This window comes from Paramisgurnus dabryanus, chromosome 12 (assembly GCF_030506205.2).
Source record: "Paramisgurnus dabryanus chromosome 12, PD_genome_1.1, whole genome shotgun sequence".
Lineage (NCBI taxonomy): Eukaryota > Metazoa > Chordata > Actinopteri > Cypriniformes > Cobitidae > Paramisgurnus > Paramisgurnus dabryanus.
Genome location: NC_133348.1, coordinates 17540296 through 17557445, shown reverse-complemented (window position 1 = coordinate 17557445; position 17150 = coordinate 17540296). Strand labels below are relative to the sequence as shown.

Here is a 17150-nt window from a genome sequence, read left to right as displayed (position 1 = left end):
CTATATGCATTCACGATGTATTCAAGTGTTCACCTGTGCCCGTGCAATTTATAGTCAATACACATTTACGGCGCGCTTCTGAATTTACTTATCTCGCACAGCCGTGGCGCGCTCGGTACCTCGCCGTCTTGTGCTATGTTATGTGCCCCCGGTGCATTTAAAACCCCACCGTGTGCGCGTCAACAATTTATATGGTGCTTACACATTTGCTTTAAAGCGGTGAATATGCCGGGTATAGGGCCACACGCAGTGTCTCTCCAGTAAGGCACTTCAGTACGTTGTGTATGCACGGCGTGATGGGATTACGTTCCCCCATAGCGTCAGCTAACTGACGCAATGCGAAGTGAACCGTATTGAAAGGGAACGGTTAGGTTACTCACGTAACCCCGGTTCCCTGAAATAACGAGAGGAGCATTGCGTCTCTTGCCGTGCTACAAACGTCTACGCAGCGAGTGTTATTCGGCTGCGCGCTTCAGTCGAATAATAATGAGCTCCTGATGATTGAACCGCGCTTATATAAGGACGTGTGCATCCTGCGCGCGGGTTCAAACGTCATTGGTCTGTACTTTGTACAGACGTTAACCAATAGGCTTCAGTCACGGAGTAAACAGGAGTTTCCCCCATAGCGTCAGCTAACTGACGCAATGCTTCGTTCCCGTTATTTCAGGGAACCGGGGTTACGTGAGTAACCTAAGCGTTTTTTTTCTATGGCACTTTAACTTGAAATCAAGTTACTGTAAATCGATAAAATTTACTTGAAATAATGATTTGGAAACAATAAATATTTGATGTTGAGTCATCTATTTTGTTCCTTATATTTCAAAGTTCAATTAAAAAAGGAGGTCACATATGAATATTTGCCAATAATGCAGGGTATGGGAGTATAGTTTACAGTGATACCCCAATGTTTTTATAACAACAACTGAACGCATAAAAACAGCTGAAAGAAACATGGGTAAAAAGCAGTATGGGCCACATGAACACCATTGCTTAGAACAAACCAGTTATAAATCTTCTGCCTGGTAGTGGCCTAGTTTTGAAATAAGTTGTGCAGACCTATTTTACCCAGCGTTCCTTGTCTAAAAACCTAATGATCAAGTTTTGAAAAATAAATGCATGCAAGTGTATGTCTAGAACAAACGGTTTTATTTAATTCCTGTCTTTCAAAGTTAATGCTTTGACTACACCATTAACTCTGGAGGACTCATGAAAGGAACAAACCCTGAATGCCACTTCACAACCACAGGGATTTATCAAGTCAAAACACAGATGAAGTCTCTTTGATTTTATCGACCTATGTAAAGGTGAGCTTTATAGAGAAATCGAAAATGCAGAAGTTCATTACTATCTTTGCGTCAGTCTTCTTATTTTCATGATCACCGCCCCAAGGCTTTGAATCACGGCGAGATTATACTGCTAAAGAACATGTCAGCCTTGTCAAATTGACAGCAGAAATAATTCTGCCTCTTGTGTATGGAGCGAGCTTACTGAATATTGCAAATGAAGGTCCCAATCGATCAATGTTTCATCTTTGAAAACACTGGACACACTGTGCTTTTACCTACAGTACTCGGACCTGCAACCTTGTTAATATTCATTTCATTACAAAATATATGCCTCTTATTTGATTTTATTAGGATTTTTTAATGTTTGTCTGTGATGCCATTGGCCTCAGCTGGTGGGTAACGTCCCAAAAAGGATTTTACAGCTTAATGGACAGAAAGGAAGAAACAATGCTAAGTGCAAATAGAATGTAACTAACCATGCCTAGTATTTTTCCACTATTTAATTTGTCACATGGTAACGTGTAGTAAAGCACTCAATGGAAAACCCCAACTACATTAAAATGTATATTTACTTGAAAAAAATAATAAACAAGATTCGATTCATTACAGTTTTGTGCTGTAAATTACTGTATTTGCTTCCGATATTTATAGTTTTCTATAAATGTTGATTAAATATTACATTAATATGAATATATATGTCAACAATCTGTTTGTTAATGTTGATAAATATATTTAAATTTTCTGCAAAAATGTAATATATTCATTGTTTTTATATGAAGTAACAGTCTGATCTCATGAGAATTCATAAGTATTTTACAAGTTGGCCAATTTGTTAATTTGTACAAAGTGATTCAACATACGATTATCATAAAAAAAAACACGAAACCACACCCCCAACCTTACCCCTAACCCCAACAAAATGATATTGCACAAAAATGTACAAATGTGATCATACGAATTAGCCACCTCTTAAAATACGTTCATATTGCCATGAGATGAGTTACTACAACACTAATAAAACATTTCAAAGCTTGATTATATGGCATTTTAACTCCATGCATACTTGCAAAACAAAAGTTCAGGCATTGTGGATGTATGTAGGCTACGTGTCTGGGGTTTTTCCCTCTCAACTTTTCCTGTGTACTACCGAACAGATGTTACTGGACTGACCTTAATCATATTCTCACAGTTAAAGCTGGCGAGCTCTGAGGCCTTTTCAAATGCTGCTGCTGAATGAAGGTCTGTCTGTGTTTTTTACAGAGAAACAAGAAAGCAAAACCAGAAGCTCTGACCTGGGAGATTACGCACCCATGGTTAAGACATCAGGATTGGGCCACAGCCAAAGCCTTTGTGAAGGCCACAAAGATCCTCTACTGAGGTGAGTTCAGAAAGGCTTTACATTCTTTTCTGTCAACTACAAAACAAAGTCATTCTCACAAGAGTCGTCTGGGCATAGTTGTTTTGTGAATGTCATAACATGTATTTGATTTGTTTCTTATCATTTATCCTCTTATATGAAGTATGACTTGTTAATGCATTGGGACAGAGAGGCTTTAAGGCTATTTTCTAAATGTTGTTCCTTGTGTAGACAAGTGGGATAAGAATTGATCCTCTCTCACTTGTTAAAGAGCATATTTCTCTTGCTATCTAAATAGAATCTTAAATTCACAGTAACAGAAACCTAATATACTTCCTTTAATAGTGGTAAAGAAGATAAACAGTTTAGGTCAAAACTTTTGGGCCACAAGAATTTAAATCCCAGCCTGGATAAATCTGATTTAGGTTTAGGTTTATTTTGAAATGTTATGTTTTATTTTTTTCATTAATTTATTTTAAATCATCAGGCAGATAATATTGTCCACAACAGATAAGCTGATAATATAATTTACACAAAAAAGTAAAATATATAAAATACATTTTCAATGTGTTACGTTTTCAAAACAGCAGAGAGAAAACCATGATTCAACAACATTTTAATTTGCAAAAGACATGGTGGTACCAATTAATACGGTTCCAAAGGTTTTAATAACACCATCTGCTCGCTTGACTATTTTCCTCAAGTTGCCACCACAAAGCTATATGAGAAATGCAAGGGAAGGAAAAAGTTAATTCCTCTCAAATATGGATATTCAAAGCATTTTGTGAAGTCATCCAGTATTTCTTATATTCCAATATATATTGCAGTAAAATGAAATATCGCAATGTCCCCAACATCACGCACGCCTATATAACCTTTTAACCTCATAACCTCTATATCAAACTCGCCCAGAAACACAAACATGACACACATACAACGAACTCAGTTTTTTCATGACTGAAATGGTACAAGTAAACGACTTTATTTTGTATTAATTTGCACTATATATTTATCTTTTTGGTAACATGTTAAAGTAGCTTTCCTCTCTGGCCAAAACAATATTTATGAAATATGGTTCTAGCCTGAACAATGTAAAAAATAATAAAAACATGGCAGTTATTGAACTGTACTTGATCGACTCCCTTGACAATATTCGTTTTTGAGACACAGTGAATTTGCGAAAATACATAGGCTACACTTCAATCTGACTGGTTGTATCACAATGATTAAAAGCACAATGTGAGCAGGATTTTCTGTCAAGTTGTCTATGGTGTATTGTTGTAAGCTATGAGGCATTTTATGATGTCTTTTTATTCTGACTTTAATAGTCTGCGGAGCGTTTCCATTTACACCTAAAACAAATTAAATTAAATTAAAAGTGAGCATGCAGGCTTACAACTTGAATACACATCTTATCTCAACTTCTGTATAAAAATTCTAAAGACTCAAACTCTTAAGGCTTAACTAAAGCCAGTATTGGGCCTTAGTTAAATTAAGATGTTAAGCATCTTTTTTAAAATGGCTTAAAGATGTTAGTGTGTATCTTGAGACAAATCAGTAGCACTGGCATATTTAAGATATGTCAGAGCAAGTTATTTTCAGTTGAGACAGCTTAAACATGTGTCTTAATGGAATAGTCTACCCTTTTGCCATATTAAACTATGTTATTACCTCAACCTAGGCAAATTAATACATACCTATATTTTTTCAATGCGTGCACTGTACAGCGTGTTGTGAATGTGTTAGCATTTAGCCTAGCCCCATTCATTCCTATGGTACCAAACAGGGAAGCCACCAAACACTTCCATGTTTTCCCTATTTAACCTCTTCAACCCTGAGGACCCTGTCCCGGGTCCAGAATTTCGTATTTTGACTTAATATAAAAGATTCTTTTAATCTTTGATACTCCGTCATGGACCCCAGTAACACATATGAGATACTGTTTGAAAGCTTAGAGTCTCTACTTTCTGCAGATATGCATCACTTTGACACATCTTTTACTGTAAGAAAGTTATTTACACTTAATTTACACTATCACCCCCCCAATATTTTTTGATATCATATAATATTCACATATTTCATATTTTTCAAAAATGACAAACATGGGCAAGTCTTATATCAAATGAAAGCTCTTACTCCCAGGAATAAGGCTACAGCGTTATTTTTGTTCTAATATCAACACATATCCAACAATCATCGAATGAATAATAAGGTAAAAAATGGTCTTTTGTAAACATATGTGAAACTTGAGTGTGGACTGCCTCAGATAGCACATATAGCCACAAATGATACACCATCTTTTATTTTAGGTCCTACTCTAAACAATGAGTCCATTCACAGCATTTTCTTTGGTTGTGTGCATAATTAATCCCTAGCTTTTTATTATATGTGCAAAACAAAAAATTAATATTTTTATGAAAAATGTATTTCCGCACCCTTCAGTAAAATAAGAATATCTTTTGAATGCGACATGATAAAGAGTTCATTCTTTTTTTGGGTGTTTACTGTCTGCTGCTGCTAACAACCAGAACTGTCTGCAGTCTGCTAGAGCACCCAGAACCAGAGTTATACACTATCAAAGACAGTGTTTACAACATAAAAAAGAAAATTTGGTGTTTCATCATATGAAAAACAACATAAATAACAATATTTGTCACAAACAGCAGCTTTTTATGTAACTTCAAAGGGTTTTCTTTAAAATGATATAAAGAAATTGCATTTATTCCACTGTATGTGGTTATGGGGACACTTCAAATGTTTTTAGGCAGAAATTGTATACAAAAAGGGTATTATTCCTCCCTTCAGTTGGAGTAAAATAACTTTTGCATAGATTATGATAGAGAAAAAATTCCTTTTTCCTCTGTAAGCTAACAATTGCTGGAATCAAACAAAACTGTCTGCAGGGACCTGAGATACCCAGGGCCAGAGTTATATACTGTCAAATAAAAACTTTAGAAAAAAACATCAAAAAGCGCCTATTTATTTTTGTGTTTATTAGAGGACTGATATCACATACAACCATGTTGAGCACTTTTAACAGTGTTTTATGTAATTTCAAAGGGTTTCCTGTAAAATGATACCAAACTTTTGTATGTAAACCTCTGCATGTGGGTATGGGATGCTTTTGAAATTGGGTAGGCCAAATCCAGGCGAAAATCCCCAAAATAGCTTCAGGGTGTAAGAAGTTAAAGACTGTTACATGAGGAGTTATACCAGTAAGTATGGTGCCACAAAATAAAACTTTTTTTTGGTACCATAGGAATGAATGGGGCTAGGCTAAATGCTAACACATTCACAACATGCTGTACAGTGCAGGCATTGAAAAAAGATAGGTATGTATTAATTCGTCTAGGCTGAGGTAATAACATAGTTTAATATGGCAAAAGCGTGGACTATTCCTTTAAGTACTATTCGCACAGATTAGTATTATCTGGGGATCATGTGTGATTTAGAAATTAAACCTCTACATCTGAGTTTTGTGTGGCTAATTCGCACTGGATAAGCAAAGCTTGATTTGACTCACAGTTACTGACTTATCTCATGGATATGATGTTGAGGCTTTGCGTAACACCTTGTCCTATACATGCAACACAGCAACACGCTATTAAAGGTACCTTTACTGTGTAATCAAAGTTTTTGTCCTAATCAGCCGCGTCGCAAAGCGCCATTTCGAGCCTCAGTGGATTCTATTTAGAGACGGTTATTCGATGTTGCAGATTAAGCATTGTCAGTGAAAACAGGGGCTAATTACTTAAATGTATTTTTAAACAAATTTCTTTGACTGGATATGTATTTGAGGTAGAAGAGTGCAAGAAAATGTTGTCACGCCCCCAACAGCACACAGACAGAAGGTCAGCAAACTCTTTTCTGCTTGCCGCTAGGTCGTCCCTGAGCTGTGCATTGAATTCAGACTTGGCACAAATCTTTTCTAATTTTTATTACTGTTTACATTATTCATGTTTCCTCTGTCTGCTAAGGTGAGTCATTATGAAGTTTACAGACTCAGTCGTGATGTTGTTCCATGCATATTAAGATACATATACAGTATATTGGGAATTTACAAAAGGTGAAGGCATCATGCAAGGTCACTTATTGTTCATCTGATCTGGCAGTTGCAACGAGAAGTGACTATAGTATTAAAAACTTTAGAGGCCGTTGTAGTGCTGGTTTCTCTTAATGTCTTGACATTATTTAATGCAGTCAACACAAACTTCTGGTTGACTGCAACCCACAGGCCACCGAGTTACAGTACTTTCAAATCACGGGGGTCATATAATTTCGATTTTTCAATTGATTCAAAAAGAATTTAATGAGCCTGACATTGATAGAATAGCCTAAGGTCTCACTGTGTTGTTAAAGAAAAACACACAAGAGGGGACAATGTCCTGTACTATTATACTTATGGAACATCATCATAAATTATTCTCTGTTGCAAAAGGGGGCTGCGTGCACACAAGCAGATCCAAATCAATAGTAATTTCCTTCGTATTACACACTCTTTTCTCTGGGATTCAAATAACTTTCAGTAGCTCAGTGTTGTAGATTTTCGTGCCATGGATTCATCTAGCATTGATGAGTTTGGTTGTTGGCTCATTAAAGCTGTCAAAGAGAAATGTTTGCACATAGTTTTTCTCAGAAAAACACACTGGGTAATCTGTTTCCCAGAGGCTTCTTTTACCGCTGCTTGTGTCAGAGGCGATCACTGACATGATGTGATGGCGAAACGCATTTTTTAGACACCTGCTCTCTGCAATTGCGTGTCTTCAGCAGACAGCCAGAATGTAAAGGTAAAGTTAATGGAAGGATAAGCTTACCAGAGGACAATATGCCCTAACAGTCTTCAGCTACAAACCCAATGTCAATCTTAAAGTCACCATGAAACAGAAGTAGCGATTGCTTATTTTCCACGTAGTGACACCGAGTGAAACCGGCTTTTGAAATTATATGAGGTAGGGCTGGATTTAAAAATGTATGTCGAGATCTGGTTTGATAATTTGAAGTTGGGTAGTTTTGCTAATTGCTAATCCCAGCAATCTTCTCCCGGACCCAGCCCACCTGCCATACCATGACCAAAAGTAAAGAGAGATCGTTTTGTGGGACAAGATTTGCGTTTTTGATTAAAGATTGTGAGGGCACATGAAAAAAAAGAATGAAGCTCACAGATAAGTAATTTGTAGAAAAAATACCACAATATTGCAAATAAAATTACAGTCTTTCATTTTATTTCCCTGTTGACTTTAAGCCTGCGATACACTGCATGATGTTTGGCTGTCCCAGATGAAAGATTGCCATTGTAAAACAACCATCGCGATTTCTGTGATTGTGGCTCTTAATTGGTGGTCATATGTCGTTACAGAGAGTGAGGTTCAAAGATAGCCGTTTTCCTGTCTTTCATCGGACAGATGTGTTGTTTCAACCATTAATTCAAATGAATTGGTTCAAAGGAGTCAGTTCCCCACATGGGCAACGCAAAACTGTAACAAAGTTTTACTGTAATAACACTGAAAACATTTCCTTGCTGGATATGGTTTGGTCTTCCGACCTTTCGCCATCGTGTCAGTTATGTTTTGAGGAATATGCGCGAGGGAGGGAAAAGAGAAACAGTTCAGAGACCTCTGCTCATTCTGTCACGCAAACAAAGATAATCTCTCATGAATAACATTAAATAAGCCCACCCTTTGTGGCCGCATGGACGGTGCATCGCAAAACATAAGCCTGTTGCGCTGTTGTACTAGCTACTTTAAATTCGCGCGATCACACCATTGTTTACTAAAGCTGTTTGTTAAACAGAAAAAGTCATAAAAATGCATAAAACAAACTCAAACTTAGGGCTCTATCTTACACATGGCGCAATGCAGCGCAATGCGCGACGCAAGTGTCTTTTGCTGGTTTCCATCCTGCGCAATTATCATTTTCACGTTTAGCGCCACGTTGTTTAAATAGCAAATGCATTTGCGCCCCCTTTTGCGCCCATTTGCGTTCTGGTCTGAAAACGAGGTATGTTCAGGCGCATTGTTGGCGCGTTGCTATTTTGATGCAACTAAAATAGACTACCCCATTGAGCAAAAAAAACCTGGTCTAAAGCCTAAAGTCAATGGCGCAATATGTTTTTTGTTATTTGAAGAGCACATTAGTAATATGCGGCTATTAACGGGACGACAAAGCGGCACATTACATGAATGCGAAGCAGCACAAAAGCGCTTTTAAATATGAAAGATTAAAGGATTTAATGTAAAAGATTATTATTGAGTCTCTTGGACATAAATTTGGTCTAATTATGAGACGTTAGAAGGCACAAAGTGCTGCTTCACCTGCAGCCTGATAAGTAAAAAGTTTTTAAATGTTTTTTTTTTTAAATGCTACCTAACGGATTTATTGTATATGATGACTCTGTACCTGTGGATATGATAAGATGAGAAACACTTTTAAGTAATGCTGACGCTGTCCAAGTGCTGAAACGTGCGGAGAGCCGTTTGTAAATTCTTTATCTCCTGTTTGTCACAAATAAAGTATTTTTAGAGTACAAACCTTTTCTTACATACTTGATATTGGTTAGCCATACATTTAAAGCAATTAAAAGCCTGCTTTTTTACTTCCATGACTAAATAAAAATGGGTTTTAATAAAAAATAACAATTTCAATACAAGTGAAAAACAACACAATTATTAGACATTAATCTTAAACTGGCGATCTTCTTTCTCCGCTTAGTTTTTCAGTTTACAAAGTCCGTCATCTAAATAGGGATTAGATATAGCGCCAGCGCAACTGGCTTTTAAAGGGGATGAGAGCTGAGACTCTCATTGGTTTATTGCACGTTATGCCCAAAATACTCCCATTACTTATAAAATAAAGGAACAACCCTTTTCGACCTTGCGCTTGGTGCACAAACCATTTTTCCCGTCGTTAAATTAGCAAAAGTGGATTCGGACACGAGCATTTAGACAATGCGATTACATTGTTAAAATAGGGCCCATAGAATTTGAATTAAACAAAACACAGTAAATGATACACTGTAGTGCTGTTGGTTAAAAATTTTGTTTAGAAATTTTTCAGAAGTTTAATTACACAGAATTACTGATTAATTAATTCAAATTTAAAAATGTATTTCATAAAATGCCATATAACGGCCAAACCACTTATGGACCCATAGCCAACGATGGAATCGGGTACTGTAGCACCTTTTTTAGTATACAGAAACACTTGGAGTCTTATTTTTTATTAAAATTGGGTTACAGGTTCTTTTGTAGACCTTGCCTCACTTTGACAAATGGATGCGAGTGAGACATTACTGAACTGCAAATGAACAATGACCCACAGCTATACGTCTCCCTGTTTTCACTTTACCTTCCCTTCATTACTTCCTTCTCCTTCATCATCAGCAGTTAAGGTCTATTTCCCTTTGTCATTACACTTCTTGCACAAGCTTGAAACACATAAAAGCTACGCCTCAAAATAGCCTACCTATTTACCTGTTTTAAACAAAAGGATACCAATGGAGGAGGCATGAAATGCAGAAAATTTTCCATGAATTGAAAATTTAAATGTGTGAAACGCCTGTTTCCCTGCTAAGGCATGACAGAAGTACCATCCGAAAGTAATCCGGTCCTCTCATTTCACCTGAGGTGCTTGTTTGTTTAGAAGAAATGACTCCTGTAATGCAGCAAATGCTTTGTCTTGTGCTTTGGGAATGTAAGCTGATTTTGTGCAGAATGATTAAATATCTGAAAACCGAACAAAAGAAACAAAGGAACAAAAACAGATTCTTCTCACCCAAGAAAATGAGAAACCATTCAACCGATAACATTTACATATGATCGTTCTTCACAAATAAAAGACTGTGAATGACAAAAATGTTACCTCTTTCCTCCATTTTTTTATTTTGTTTATCCACAAGCAATTTGTGTCACATACAGAAAATATAAGTCTCTCTCAACACATTTTATAAAACATAGTTGAGTATGTGTATATAAGTATGTGCATTAGCTTGTTATTAGACCTTGATGTTGGGATGCTTTACAGGTAAATTTAATAAAGCAGTACCAAGCTGTGGTCTATATATTGAGAATAGTCCAGTCATGTCTGAAAGATATAGGTCGTTTAAATTAACTTTGTCCCATTAAATTAGCAGTACAAACCGTAGATGTTAAGTTGGTAATGTGTCTTTCACCCAGACATGCTGGTTTGTCATGGTGGTCCCAGTGATCCTGCATATTTGCCGCTAAGCTGTTAATGCTGTTTTTCTCTTCTCCCCTCAGTCTGTTAACAGCTCTGTATTGATCCATTCCTTTAATCCGCTCTGAGAAGAAGCAAACACAGGAAGATTAAGGCTTTGACCACACCACACAGCTTCAGTGTTGAGAGATGTACACTGCATCTATTTCCATATGGCAAGGAAGATACGAATCAATTCAATCTTATTTTTCTTCCCGACTATATCCTAAATAAATAATCATGCTATCAGTTGCCATAGGCTGGGTTTAGTTTATATTTAATACAGACAGACACGTAAATATGACTGCATTCTAGAAACAACAGCCACCTGTTGAGATTATTAAATCAGCTGAGCGTTTGTTTATTCAATATTACACCCTCTGCAAATAATGCAAATGAAAGAAATAATGTACGGTTTATAAAGCATGTCAGCTTGTGTACCACACTAAAATGAGAACATTCTGCATTTTTATTAAACAATTTATCATGAGGACCAGAGAAGCACAGTGCATTTGGATAAAAACTGGAACGTTTATCATTTGTAAAGGATCATTTCCCCGAACTCTTTCCAACATTTTCCAACTCTAGGTCCATCACTAAACTCAATCTAACCACTTTTCCTCCCCACTGCTTTATATAATATATATAAAGACACATTGAAGGAAATAGTGATAGTGCCGATACAGTCTTTTTTTGTGTGTTTTAGTGCAGTTTCACAAAACAAATTATGCTGGTTTGGTTATAGGCGAAACTGTATCTTAACTACACAGTGCCCCCATTTAACATCCCTCGGGTGAATAGTATTTGTTAAGGATGCATCATTACACAATTTTTGTGCCAATGCCGATATACGATTACTTGGAATGGCTTTTACCGATATAGATACTCCTTGTTTCAAAATATTATTTCATGAAATCCTAGAAGTGTAGAGCGTGATTGCAATTCTGTTGTCACTGTCACCAAATTCAATTCAAAATAATCAAACAGGATTAATTCTGATGCTTTTTCCCACTCCTGATCATCTTCTGTTTTTAAACAATTGGCCGCTGTCCGATTGTGTGAAAAATTGCTTTCATCTGCCAAAACCAATTATAGGCCGATATTGGTGCATCCCTAGTTGAATGAAATTTGCATGCAGCAGTTCTCGATCAGTATTAAGTGCCACAGTTTGTAAAGTAAGGATGCTGCAGACTATCATAATACAGCATTTATCGGAGATTGTACAGAAATCAGTTCCACTATTGCAATCCAGGTACATCTGAGTTGTCTTTGCACTAGAGGAAAATTGAATACACAATTGGTCTGCATACATTTCTGATTCTTCACCAAAATTCAACAATTATTTCATTAGTTGTTTGAGCATTTCTTTTAAAATACCGGTAAACTCTCTGTTAACTATAAAAGCATAACGTTTATAGCACCATTTAGCACCAAACTTGACTGTGGTTATAAAAAATAGGTTTGTTGCACAGTTTAGTGAGTCCTAGTAGTTTTGGTTTATAGTGCTTTGAACCGTTTCCAGATCTCCATAAATCTGTAAGCTACTACACTCACCTAAAGGATTATTAGGAACACCTGTTCAATTTCCCATTAATGCGTTCCTCTAATCAACCAATAACATGGCAGTTGCTTCAATGCATTTAAGGTTGTGGTCCTGGTCAAGACAATCTTCTGAACTCCAAACTGAATGTCAGAAGGGGAAAGAAAGGTGATTTAAGCAATTTTGAGCGTGGCATGGTTGTTGGTGCCAGACGGGCCTGTCTGAGCATTTCACAATCTGCTCAGTTACTGGGATTTTTTAACACAACCATTTCTAGAGTTTACAAAGAATGGTGCGAAAAGAGAAAAACATCCAGTATGCTGCAGTCCTGTGGGCAAAAATGCTTTGTTGATGCTAGAGGTCAGAGGAGAATGGGCCGACTGGTTCAAGCTGATAGAAGAGCAACTTTAACTGAAATAACCACTCGTTACTGTACATCCAAGGTATGCAGCAAAGCATTTGTGAAGCCACAACACGCACAACCTTGAGGCGGATGAGCTACAACAGCAGAAGACACCACGGGGTACCACTCATCTCCACTACAAATAGGATAAAGAGGCTAAAATTTGCACAAGCTCACCAAAATTGGACAGTTGAAGACTGGAAAAATGTTGCCTGGTCTTATGAGTCTTGATTTCTGTTGAGACATTCAGATGGTAGAGTCAGAATTTGGCATAAACAGAGTGAGAACATGGATCCATCACTGTGCAGGCTGGTGGTGGTGGTGTAATGGTGTGGGGGATGTTTTCTTGACACACTTTAGGCCCCTTAGTGCCAATTGGGCATAGTTTAAATGCCACGGCCTACCTGAGCATTGTTTCTGACCATGTCCATCCATTTATGACCACCATGTACCCATCCTCTGATGGCTACTTCCAGCAGGATAATATACAATGTCACAAAGCTCAAATCATTTTAAATTGGTTTCTTGAACATGACAATGAGTTCACTGTACTAAAATGCCCCCCACAGTCACCAGATCTCAACCCAAGAGAGCATCTTTGGGATGTGGTGGAACGGGAGCTTCGTGCTCTGGATGTGCATCCCACAAATCTCCATCAACTGCAAGATGCTATCCTGACACCTTGTTGAATCAATGCCACGTAGAATTAAAATGTAGTTGTGAAGGCGAAAGGGGGTCAAACACAGTATTAGTGTGCTGTTCCTAATAATCCTTTAGGTGAGTGTATCAGGACAAATTCTTATTCTCACCTTCTGTCAGTGGTGACCACAAGTCATATTTCAACCCAATCAATTAAGGTCCATTGATTCAACCTGTCAGTTTCTTCAAGGCAGAAAACTCCATTTGTGCTTTTTCTGCACTGCAGAAACCAGAAGAAACACAAAGCTCTACCTCTAAATTTAGGACCTTAAATGTCAGCTCAAATGAAGGGTCTGCTGTTTCACTCCACTGTGAGTTTTAGAGGTTACAGAAGATGTCAAAATGATGAGGTGATGGCAGGAGCACAGCTCTTCACTATCATTCAGACAGATGGATGTGAATGAACCAGGACACAGTAACACCTCAGCCAGTCAGAGCCACATTTGAAGTTACTGAAGGGAAATTTGACCTGTGGTTGATGTTTAAAGAGTAGTTTTAGAATGGTGACATGTCCTCAAGTGGTAAACACTTCAACATCCCACAGCTATGACATTCAGGGTGTTATTTGTAACTCTAGACAATTTTTCATGGTTTGAGAATTCAAGGTGTTTTTGAATTTAAGGTCTTCCATCTGAAGTCTTGGTAAAAGACCTTTATAGTGACCTGCCAAGTGCTTGTCCAATTGAAGTTGTTTTTTTTTATATGTATGACTATAGTGTTCAGTTCTGTAAGAGATTTTGCACTATGTGTACATTGATCTGCTGTATTTTCAAAAACTACAATGGGTTGTTTCAACCCATGGACAAACCCAGCTTAAATTAGCCTGTGATGAGTTTTTTCACTCCAAATGCTGAGTTGTTTCAACCAATTATTGGGTCACATGCAGACATTTTTTATATTTAAATCAACAGTTAGGCTTGTCCAATAGTATTTTGTATTTAATATTTTACCCAACCATGGGTTTAAACATTCAAGAGTGAGCTCTGTAAAAAGTGTGCTGCTCTACTTGACATCAATTGATAGCACCTAAAATATTTAAACATTTTCACTTAAAGTGCTTAGGTGTTACCACACTCTAAAAATGGCTGGGTTATTTTTGGCCAAAAATGGGTTAATATTGGACAGAACACACCGTGGGGTTAAAACTGACCTAATGCTGGGTTGTTTTAACCCAACTGCTGGATAATTTACTTTATAAAGAATAATCATAAAGATATTTGGTTTGTTCTAAATACAATTTAGGGTTAACATAGACAAGCATATTTTTTAAGTTTGAGATACAGTGGCGGCCGGTTCCTTATCTTCCGAGGTGCGCAAATTTAAAATGTGTGTTCGGAGTGTCATGTGTGTTGCTCATCATATCAAAATATTTGTTCGTTGCGTCATGTGAACCATGTGCATCATGTGACATGTCAAAATACCTGCCTGCTGCACACGCATCAAAAGGGTTTATGATAAAAGAGACACTCACTAACTTAACACTAACCTCTGATTACACATGAGATTAAGTATCTGGAAAACATGAGCGTCTTTTTTATCATAAACCTTTTGGAAGCATCTGCAGCAGGCATGTATTTTGACATGTCATGTGATGCACATGAATTCTCATGATGCGTTGAACACATATTTTGACCTGGCAAGCCACACAGATGACGGGCTAAATACATGTTGTGATGAACTTCGCATCGTGCACCCTCGAAAAAGAAGTCACAGGCCGCTACTGTTGAGATACCCAGCTGTTTGACAGTATGCCTCTGGTTAAACACAAAAGCTTAAAGGGACCTGCCTAAAACGGGTAAATTAGGAAAAAAACATATACTTTGGGATGTATAATTTAATGTACCTTTCCGAACCTATCCATTCTCGTTCAGTACTGTACATCAGTACCATCTGCAGTTTAGCCATAATATCCCTGAAGTACAACACCAGACTTAGACAGGCTACTTGAAATTTTACTGAGACCACAAATCATTTTTAATAAATCCCACAGCTCCTCTTTTAGAAAAGACTCTTCTACCCCAGTTGCTTTTAAAGGATAAATTGGGAAAAAAGCCATTTCTTCCATACTTTATGCAACAAACTATTGATGCCCGCTAAGAAATAATCTTTAAAAGAAATCGTCTCACGAAAGGCGTGAAGTGTTGGGTTTTATTGTTAGACTTTGAATTTAAGAAAAGAAGTGAAATTATACAAGTTTACTTTAGCCGGCACTTGGCATTGAGCATTATAGTCATCATTCAGGACTGAATATGTTGTAAATAAACCTGAATTGTTGGAGTGGAACATTTCATTACCTAACTTTGCTCATACATAAACCTTCCTCATAGACATGCAAAGCACTCCGCTACGAACCTGGAACAAATAAGAGCACAAACCAACCGTGAAAGAGTGAGAACGAGAAAAAAAGATGCAGAAAATGTCCTGTGTTAGCGACATCTCCGAGCATTGATGGATAAGGCAGTCATTTAAAAGTCATTTTGAAGACTTCATCATGCAGAATGGGTCTTTGCAGTGCTTCCCAGCCTGTTATTAATTCTGAACGTGGGCTAAAGCACATTCATCTTCAGGTGCGGAGAGAGAGAGAGAGCTGCTCATTTATACAGGGTAAGAAGTTAAGCATAGCCTCCGTTGAGAGATGAAACACCTACCTACCCTGATGTCATCATTTACGCCTAATAGCTCAGAAAAGGGTCATTATTAATCAGGGAGGACCATTCATTGTGGTTCTCTGTATTATGTATCCCATGAATATAGAAATTGCCCTGCTAAATAACAGCATTTGGATATGAAGTCTATCATTTTTCACTCTTTGTTACTATAGATACCAATTGCACCCTGTTGTGGTACACTTAGGCTGAAATGTCTTCTACTCGAGTTGTGGATGAATGATTTAAAATCTCTGACCTTGCTTTGCTTCAACCCCCCCCCCCTGTAACTATCTAATTTAAGACACAATGGATCGATTTTCTTTATGTATTTGCAATTTTTGCACATCTTGCCTTTCTTTCTTCTGTCAGCACTAGAAACAACCCTTGATCCGGCTTTATTTTGGTTGCTTTAGGCCAGAAAACGTGCGTGGCTGGGATGAGTTGTTCTGTCTTTTACAGACGCAGTGTTATGTGCTAATGGATCCACATTGCTTTGAGTGTGGGCAGGAAATCTGCTACTATAAATCCACTGCCTGCAAGCCTTTGATCTCCCACCAGTTCATTAAACTGTTGTAAATTACATTGATTTTGTCAGCACAATTGTTTGACATCAACAGATCCACTCTCCTTTTCACAGTATTTTTTATTAAAGTGATGGATTTGTGTTGTGAAATTGTGTAGAAATGTTTGAATGTAAGCTTGTCTTCAAAGTATCCATATATGAACATACTGTATGAGCCAATGTGGTTGTTGGTATTTAAAGACCTTTAAAAGCTTCAATTAGTTACTAATTGGTCAAATAAAATGTTGATTAACCAGTACATTAAGCACTGACTAAATTAAGCAAAAAAAAAAAAATGAAATTGAATCATCAGTACGTGCGATTCTCTGATGAGACAGAAGAGGAAAGTAAGCATTGTAGGGCAATGAGAACATGAAGTGACTCTTCTGAGGGGCTGTATTAAATCAAGTGTTTGTCTTTTTCTCACAGATGGGTTGCTATTTA

General features: G+C 37.3%; 1 long non-coding RNA gene across 2 annotated transcripts in view; it reads left to right on the top strand.

Annotated features, from left to right (window-relative positions):
* Nucleotides 1-17150, top strand: part of LOC135738808 (uncharacterized) — an 87393-nt gene that overhangs the window by 12504 nt on the left and 57739 nt on the right. Inside the window, exons 2-3 of one of the 2 annotated variants that reach the window (XR_010528776.2) lie at nucleotides 2547-2664; nucleotides 10899-11066. This is a non-coding gene — a long non-coding RNA (uncharacterized lncRNA). Of the gene's footprint in view, nucleotides 1-2546; nucleotides 2665-10898; nucleotides 11067-17150 lie in introns of those variants that run through there. The other variant, XR_010528775.2, reaches the window with a different exon arrangement.